The sequence below is a fragment of the Cupressus sempervirens genome, chromosome 11, assembly GCF_028749045.1.
Source record: "Cupressus sempervirens isolate cs-2001-9-10 chromosome 11, ASM2874904v1, whole genome shotgun sequence".
In the NCBI taxonomy this organism is placed as follows: domain Eukaryota; kingdom Viridiplantae; phylum Streptophyta; class Pinopsida; order Cupressales; family Cupressaceae; genus Cupressus; species Cupressus sempervirens.
Window position 1 is genome coordinate 356,598,175 of NC_143128.1, and position 8,593 is coordinate 356,606,767.

An 8,593-nucleotide genomic window follows, 5' to 3' on the forward strand; every position below is an offset into this window, starting at 1 on the left:
ATCGTGTAAATTCTCTAATGAATGCAACCATTGGCTAGTTCTACAAAAAAAAGTTTATAAAGAACTCACCACACTGAAATTGTTGGATTCTTATTGACAAAACATGCTAGGCTACATTAATTAACAATAGCATAAAACTGCTTGCAAATAACCTACAACAATATGCAGTAGATGATGAGAAGTTCTCTAAAACTGACCCAATGTTTACTCTCTACTGCTATTTACTATCAAGGCATCTAAAAGGTTCAGTTTCGGTGAGGATCCACTAAGATTGAAAATTTGTAAGGGTTATGTTGATTTTATTATGGAGAAAGTAAAAGGTTTACACACAAGATGCCTAAATGTACAAGAAGTCTCTGCAAGCTTGCCATATCTATTTCACTTGGAAATTCTACTCATGGTATATCAATTATCAAGTGCATGTGAAAAAACTAAGATGGCGGAGATTACATTTTTGGCTTTAAGCAATGTGAGTAGTCCTCTAGCAGAATTTAATAATACACAATTGGCTTGTTGGTCTTTGTTAGTTTCTCGACTAATGCTAGTCATTCGGCACATGATTCATTATTTCACTACCTTTCCATCCTAGCTGATGTTGCAAATGAGGAATAAGTTGAGGTAGGGTTCACAGGGAGAAGATCTTCATCTATTCAAGGGTGTGGGACATCTAGGACTAGAATCATGGGTTTACCATGTAGTACAAAATGTTATAAATTTGAATGAGGAGATCTCAGGAGAGCAAGGAATGGATGATCTCTCTTTTCAACTTATTGATGTCAGTGGGATTTGTAATTCGAGTATCATAGAATACAATGTACTTAAAGATTTGGGTTTGGATTGGCCTGATCTGTATTCTATGATTTCATGCATTTTGGAAGCTTGGTAGGGTAAGACACCTTCCCAAGTGGAGGAGCTCATACTGGAAAAGTATTGTTTTATTCTTGGCTGGAGCACTTTATGTGATGTTGGTTTTGAGGCAGTTAGTGTTCTACCTTGGAAAGCTGAACCTAAGGGCAAGTTGTTGGGAACTGAATGCTTCATACATTTTAGCAAAATTTTGCACAATAACATTAATTTGGCACATTGTGGAGAGCTATCGCAGCTAAAAAGTTTCCTTTTCGAAGTACTTTCTACATAGCAAATGGTGCATAAATAGGGCAATTTGAATGAGAAGGGTTGGGGTTTTTTTAGGCATGGAGCATGGCTATCTCTATTCATATCATTACTTGAAGCGAGCTTGTGGAAAGTGTCCCTAGGGCGACGGGATGTTTCAACGGATGATACACCTTGGATAGAACAAACATATAAGGATACTGCATTTCTCACACTATCTGAGCAGTTTATTTCTCATATACTAGAGGAAGGGCAAACAAGTTTGGTGCTGAACATTTTAACATCCATTTTAAGCATGTATGTTGAGGCAATACAAGATGTTGCACTTGTTGTTCGTGATGGTAAATAGTGTAAAAATGATACACAATTTTCTATAAATTTACTCCTTAAATCAGGATTGGATAAGTCAAAGGAGGAAGCACTCTTGGAGAAGCTTGGAGCTAGGTTTGAACTGATTAAATCTATATATGTAACAGTGTCAAGTTTGGAAAGACTTGTGAATCAAGAAAATATAGGGAATTTCAATAAATTTTTCCTAAGATCTTTATTGCATGGTTTCCCATCACACAGTCACCCGGGGAGTGCAGTATTAGTATCAGCTATCCTTTTGGTGGAAGGTATTTTGGATACAATTGATGAATTTCTCAGGACAAGGGATGCATTAGGTAAGGATGGCATGGAGTCAGAAGTTTTAAATGCTTTGATCAATGTTACAATGATCATGAAGTTTGATAGACGATTTAAGGGTATACACGATAAATGTGAGGCATTCCTAAATTATTTGATTCCCAGAAATGAAGAGAGGCACATCTATGCTGATCTATTTGTAATCAAGCATATGGAAGGTTTGGTAAGTGAAATGAACTCGATGGATATATACTTAGCTGTACAAGAGAATTTAATCGCAAATGTAGTTGATACAATGGAATGTCTTAGGGTGGATCCAAATAAGCTTGATGTGCTTAAATATTATTTGGGTCATGCTAGAGAATCAAATATGTTGAACGAGTTGAAGTTAAGAAATTTTTTGGGAGAACATGGAAACCTTTTAGCTCTTGTTGATTCTTTGGATAGATGCCATAGTGAATCAGTAAATGTAAAGGTGTTGTAGCTTTTCGTCAACTTTTTGACTGACGATCCTACTTATTTCAACATAAAGCAGGATTTGCAACAAAAATATTTATTGATGGATTTTCCTACTTTGGCTGGATGGTTGGAGAAAAGGTTGTTGGGATATACCATTATATCATCATCAGGTATTGCATCAACACATGGAATTGCCAATTCACTAAGGGACTCAGCAATTGCTTTCATAAATTCTCTTTTGTTACCATCATCTCATTTAAAATCTAGAGAGCTTCTTGATCATTTTCTGGATGCAATGCTTATCAGTCTAGAGAAAGCATTTGTGTCATTTGATATTTCGAGTGTGAAAGCCTACTTCAATGTCTTAGTTCAGCTGGCAAATGGTGAGCCTACCATAAAGCATGTTGTCAAGGTTGCAATTAATATAATGGTCAAGCTATCTGCTTGCAAAATTCAACTTGAAGGATTTAAGTTTATTTTTGGCTTCCTAATATTTGTGTTGGTTGCATGTGGTGCTAACAAACATGTTTTGGAAAAGTCCACAAAAAAACCATGGTCAAATACTAGTTGTAGCAGTGGATCTGCTATCTGTAAGTTGAAGTCAAATGTTACTAAAAAGAACACAGATGCACTAGTTAATCCAATCAATCAAGGAGCTCAATCTACCACAACAGAGTGTGATTCCACATTAGCAGATGAAGATGAAGATGATGGTACATCAGATGGTGAACTGGCTAGTATGGACAAAGAAGATGATGATGATATTAATAGTAAATGGTCACATGCTCTACTGTTGCACCTACTGTTGCATTACTAAAAAGGCTTCTATTTGCTCCTAATGAGGCAGTTTAGACATCCTATAGGTTTCTGCTTTGATATTCAAATATGCTTAGTTTGTATTTTCTTTAGGGAAAACTGACACTTTTGGGATAATTTCATTTGCAAATGCCTAAAATTCTTTATTTTTTGTTCTCTTCCAACTTGGCCATTTCTTCCAAGTTGCTTTAGGTTCCCTTCCCAAAGTAGACAATGTTGGCAATAGATGATGTGATGGAGAATAACAGATCTTTGCCAGTTCCTTCAAACACAAGTGTTGCCACTGGAGGTAGTGGCCAAGGGATTATTGAAGAAGATACCAATACTTCATATGTTCAGTATTTTTGTGATGGTTGCTCAACTATTCCCATTCTTAGGTGGCATTGGCATTGTAATGTTTGCCCAGATTTTTATCTATGTGAAGCCTGTTATGAGGTGATGGATTCAGACAGGCTTCCACAGCCTCACTCGAGAGATCATCCAATGTCAGCTATTCCAATTGAAGTGGATTCAGTTACAGTGGATGGGAGTGAGATCCAGTTTTCCATGGATGAAATGAGTGAGGAAAGTTTATTGCAAGTGGCAACTGAAATCAATTTACACAATTCACCTCCATTAGATCCCCCAATGGAAACAAATGAAAGCAGAGATTTTCTTGTTACTGCAAATGATACAAAATTAGTTCGCAAGGCTTGAAATGTGGCAAAACTAAAGCTTCAAATGTCTACTTATTCATGCATCATAGTGAAAACTTAAATAGGTAATTTGCCAAAAATGAACAACAGTAAGTAAATACAGTAGAGATTTTTAGAAGTAAAAATTATCATTTTGAATTGCTAAAGACTCTTTATAATTCTATACTTAAGATTATTTAAATAATTTGAATAGCTAAACTCCATACTATAAATTTTTAAAATACAATTAAAATAGTTGCTCAAAAATGTTGTCAAAGAAGTTGAATGAAATTAGTACTATCAAGTTGTCAAAATTGGAGACTTCCCACATGCTAGCTTCTATGCATAGTTCTAAAAACTCAAGCCTATTAATGACCAAGCACATTCCAAATTTTCCTTGTATTATCATTAGATGGGTTTATCATAAACACAATCCTATCTTTACCTTATTGTCAAATCTGGACAACGACTCTATGCATAAATCTTTGTTGCAGAACTTTACTTTGCACATTCTGATATATTAAAATTCAATAGCAACTTTATAAACTTACCTTGGAGATTCCTATACTTCTTCAATTTAATTCCATATTCATTCTTGGAGGACCTTCACAACAACTTCTATATTGAGGAGAAACTCAACACGTAGAAAATTTAAGGCAATTAAAAATAACTCATTCCTCTTGTACTTTGGCAAATAGTTTATCACCGAGCTCCTGCATCCCATTCAAAGATACATCAATCTACATGCTCAAAAACAAACCTTTTTCATCAAACCCTCAAACAATGTCTTTCAATTCCAAGTAGAAAAATCTAACCATTATCCATTTGGTCAATCTACACAAACTTGACACTTATGATATCTAGCCCCAAAATTTGGATTATCTTTTCCAATATAGAAATCTAAGGCAATTAGTTATCTTGACCCTTGATTGAACTTTGGAGTACAATCTCCTTCAACATGCATTTTTTTTTGTAATGACACCATGATTCGACTGCATTTAACTATGTATTTTTTGATCTAGAAATGAGATGAACATGATTGTGTGGATGACTTCATTATTTATAAATTTGCTAGATTTGATACACACTCTTTGTTGGATTGCAGGAGGAGGAAAAATGGTTTCAAGCAATCTGAGATTGGTCCAATGGAAAGTCAATTGAAGGAAGAAAAATAAACTAGAATTCCTTGTGCCGTGGTGGGATCTAGACTCTCAGTTAATCAATTTTTATTGATTTTCCTGTCAAAAAATTCAGATTTCAGGTAGAGAATCTGTAATCTCAAACATAAATTTGAGTGTTATAAAAAATAGTTGTACTATGTACTATGATAATTATATTTTCTTATCAATAATGTATTCATGACACTCAATTGCTTCATCTTAGTGGGGCTGGTTGTATACTAGTTGAAACATTTAGTTGTACTCCAATGTAGTCCAATCTAAAATTTAGTCAAATATTCATTATTCAAAAGCTATTATTATTCTATGTAATATCATATTTTTTTGAATTCAAGTGCATTTAATATCGACTCAGTCTTCATGCTTATTAGCCAAAAATAATATTAGAAAGAAATTGTGTAAAATATGGTAGCATGGAGTTCTTGACATTTGCTACAATGAATGTTTAAAATAGAGCAATTCCTATGTAGTAGCTAAATGGTTATATCTTCCAAATCAACATGGTTATATCTTCTAGGTCAACAAGACCTGAACATTAGTAATGCATTTAAGCACCATACTTGAAAAGGGTTGTTCATTTGTCTTATCAAAAGAAGTTTCCTTGAATCTAATAAAAGGATTTGACAAATGTTTCTTTTTGCATATGCTACCTATGTGGTGATACATAACATAATTAATTGTACTTGGCACAAATACAAATGTAAATTTCACTTCCATTTCTGTGAGCAATATATTTGTTGTGCTCACAATCAATGTCCCTTACTAATATTAGATCCAAAAATAAATAGAAACCCTGCTACAAACTTGGTGATAGAGAAAGTGCTATTAAGGAGTGGTTAAAAGGCTTGGTAGTGATTTGATTTTGATCAATTAGGTATGCTTCATGTGTCAAAACTTTGTCTACTTAGAATTTAGCTCTTTTTTATGGCCTATTATTATTATGAGCTTTATAAGTTTATATAGTTCATTTCTCTGTTAAAATTTGTTTACATTTTGGTTTTCTCTATGTTGTACATAATCCAAATTAAACCCATTTATTTCTTATTACAGGACCACATCAACCTTATGCTTGAAAAAAGAAGAGAAAGCCTCATGTTATAAGAGTAGAACCACAAGAGCCATAGGAGAATGTCGAAGATAGTCATGATGTGCCTATTAGCATCATGACTATCTTTGGCATTCTCCTATGGCTTGTAAGGGAGATCAGCTAGCAGAGATGCTCTGTTAGCCTTTAATACACTTCATAGATGAGATTGCATTATATGAGATTCATTACTGCACTTGAGAATGGGCTCATCTTCGGTCTTCAGAAGATTGAAGATGAGCCCATTCCAAGTGTAGTAATGAATCTCAAAGCTCCTTTAGCCTAAGCATATGATGTCTTTCAGACGATCTTTCTGAAGCTGCATCAACATTGTATCCTTTAGGTGTTTGATTCTTCATCTTTCTTCTTTATTATTCTACAGAACAATTCTTATGGTTTAAGTTTTTTAGCATCAATTTGTAATTTCAATTGGAAAAGATTGTGTTACTTGTTTATTTTCTCATGGTGCCGAGTCTACACATGGATGCTACATAGCACCTTCTAAGTGAATATGTTGCATCTTTTTTCTTTCCGTGCACCTATAAACAATATGGTTGTTTAACTTAAATTCTAGGATTAGATTTCTTAATGAATCTGATGGTTTAAAATATTCCATCAACAATGAAACAAAGCCAAATTATTGCTAGCAATATATTGATTTTTATTCAAACCAAGAAAATGCATGGATGTTCTTTATCACTACAGAGTGGCTGAATGCTTTTGTTTTTCCATATTCAGTTTGCTAACAATGTTGTGTAGATTTTTACAGCACAATTCCTAATAATGTCAAAGCAATTTCGAATATCCAAAGAGTGTCTTTCCAAAATTACTTGATTTAATTTCCTAAACCTAGATTATTTCCTTTACCATTTTATGCATAAAGATATCCTAAATTCCTAATCCAAAATGATTCAATTCTTCAAGCATATTTGAGAAAATTGATTGGTACAATTTTAGTGAGAATGTTACGAGCTTTGGAATTCTTATATTTTGGTTGTTATCTCAAGATATTATGATATTACCAACATTTTGTGACTTATCTTTTTTGCACAATGTCCCAGCATCTTCGAGAACTTTTTAAAATTGATGTAGTTGATTATATGCTTTCTATTTGTGGAAATGATGCTCTGCGGAAATTCTCCTCCCTAGGAAAGAGTGGCAGTGTATTTTATCTTTCTCACAATGATCAGTTCATGATAAAGATAATGTGGAAATCTGAAGTAAAGGTACAATTCAAAAACATAAACTTGTTTCCATTGTTAGTCCACTAATTTCTCTTGCGGTATCTTTTCCATTGTATTTTACTATTTCCCTTTTTTTGAATGAATCAAGACCAACTTAAAGCTCATTGTAAGTCTGATGGAATATCGTAATATAATAAGGTATAAAAGTTTTGTTTAGTGCTGGTGATGAATAGATAAAATGTTTGAGCACTTGGGTTCACATTCCCAAGGATTTTGATATTGCATATATTCCAAATTCAAGTCAATTGTCAAGTTTTCCCTTCATTTTATAAGGTATTCCAAAGGAACTCTACTCTGAACCTAAATTTAACTTTTAGGTAATGAAAAATACATACTTGCATTACTTATTTGCTTTTCATTTTTGTGGGCTATTTCTAGTTTATTTTTAGGTTAGATCTGCTTTCTACTTTCCCATAATGAATGGGTTTATACCTGTGTGAATTTGTAAAAAGTGGTCTTTTATTTTTTTAGTAGATTGTCCTTTATCCGTAAGAAAATGATATACCTGGATAAGTAGGCATATTGATATATCTTCATGATATTCAGGCATCCAAGTATTATGTGTTTGTAGAATATTTTGTTGACATATTGAATGATAAGTGTAGAAGATATTTGTTAGAGAAAGCTAGATGAAAAGTGAAATCCTCAAGGCAGTTGCATCATTAAAAGAACTTACTACAAGAGTGTTATAAACTACAGTACAAATTTCCTAAACCTGCTTAGTTATCTTGTTCTAAATATGAGTTTTTTGATTGCATTCTAATCCAAAGCTATGTAAAAGTAAACATGTTCTACTGATAAAATGTTCAACTGAACATCTAATACCATCTTCATTTGTAGATATGGGATATCTTGAGTTGGATGTGAAACTATTTATGGGAGCAGTGGGGTAATGTACAAAATGCATTTTAGTATATTTGAGTTTGTGTGTTTGTCCCTAGACATATTGGATTCACAAAATTTTGAATTTTCCACACTTGGTTTTGGGTGTACAAGAGATTTACATTTTAAACACCATGCATACTAATTTACTCTCATCTATGAAATTTTTGCAATTATTCTCATATGAGCAGCAGTGCATGTTGATCTTTGTTACTATTAGAGTTATTTCTTTGTCTAGGGGCAAAGATTCTATGATTTTTTTTTTTTTCAATTTTCAAAATTATTTTTATCAGTCGTTTGTTTCCTACCTAGATTTTTCTTTGTTGATTCTTGGTCATTGTTGTCTGAGAACCATTCCATTAATTCTCAAAATACATCTAATCAAATGGCTAATGTAGGTAGTGAATGAAGAGTAAGGTCTCTATATTGTTGCAAATATTATGAATTTGAGGTATACTTTGATTGTTATTCAGGCATTTGATGCTGAAGTTGACTCATTCATAATATTTCTCCATC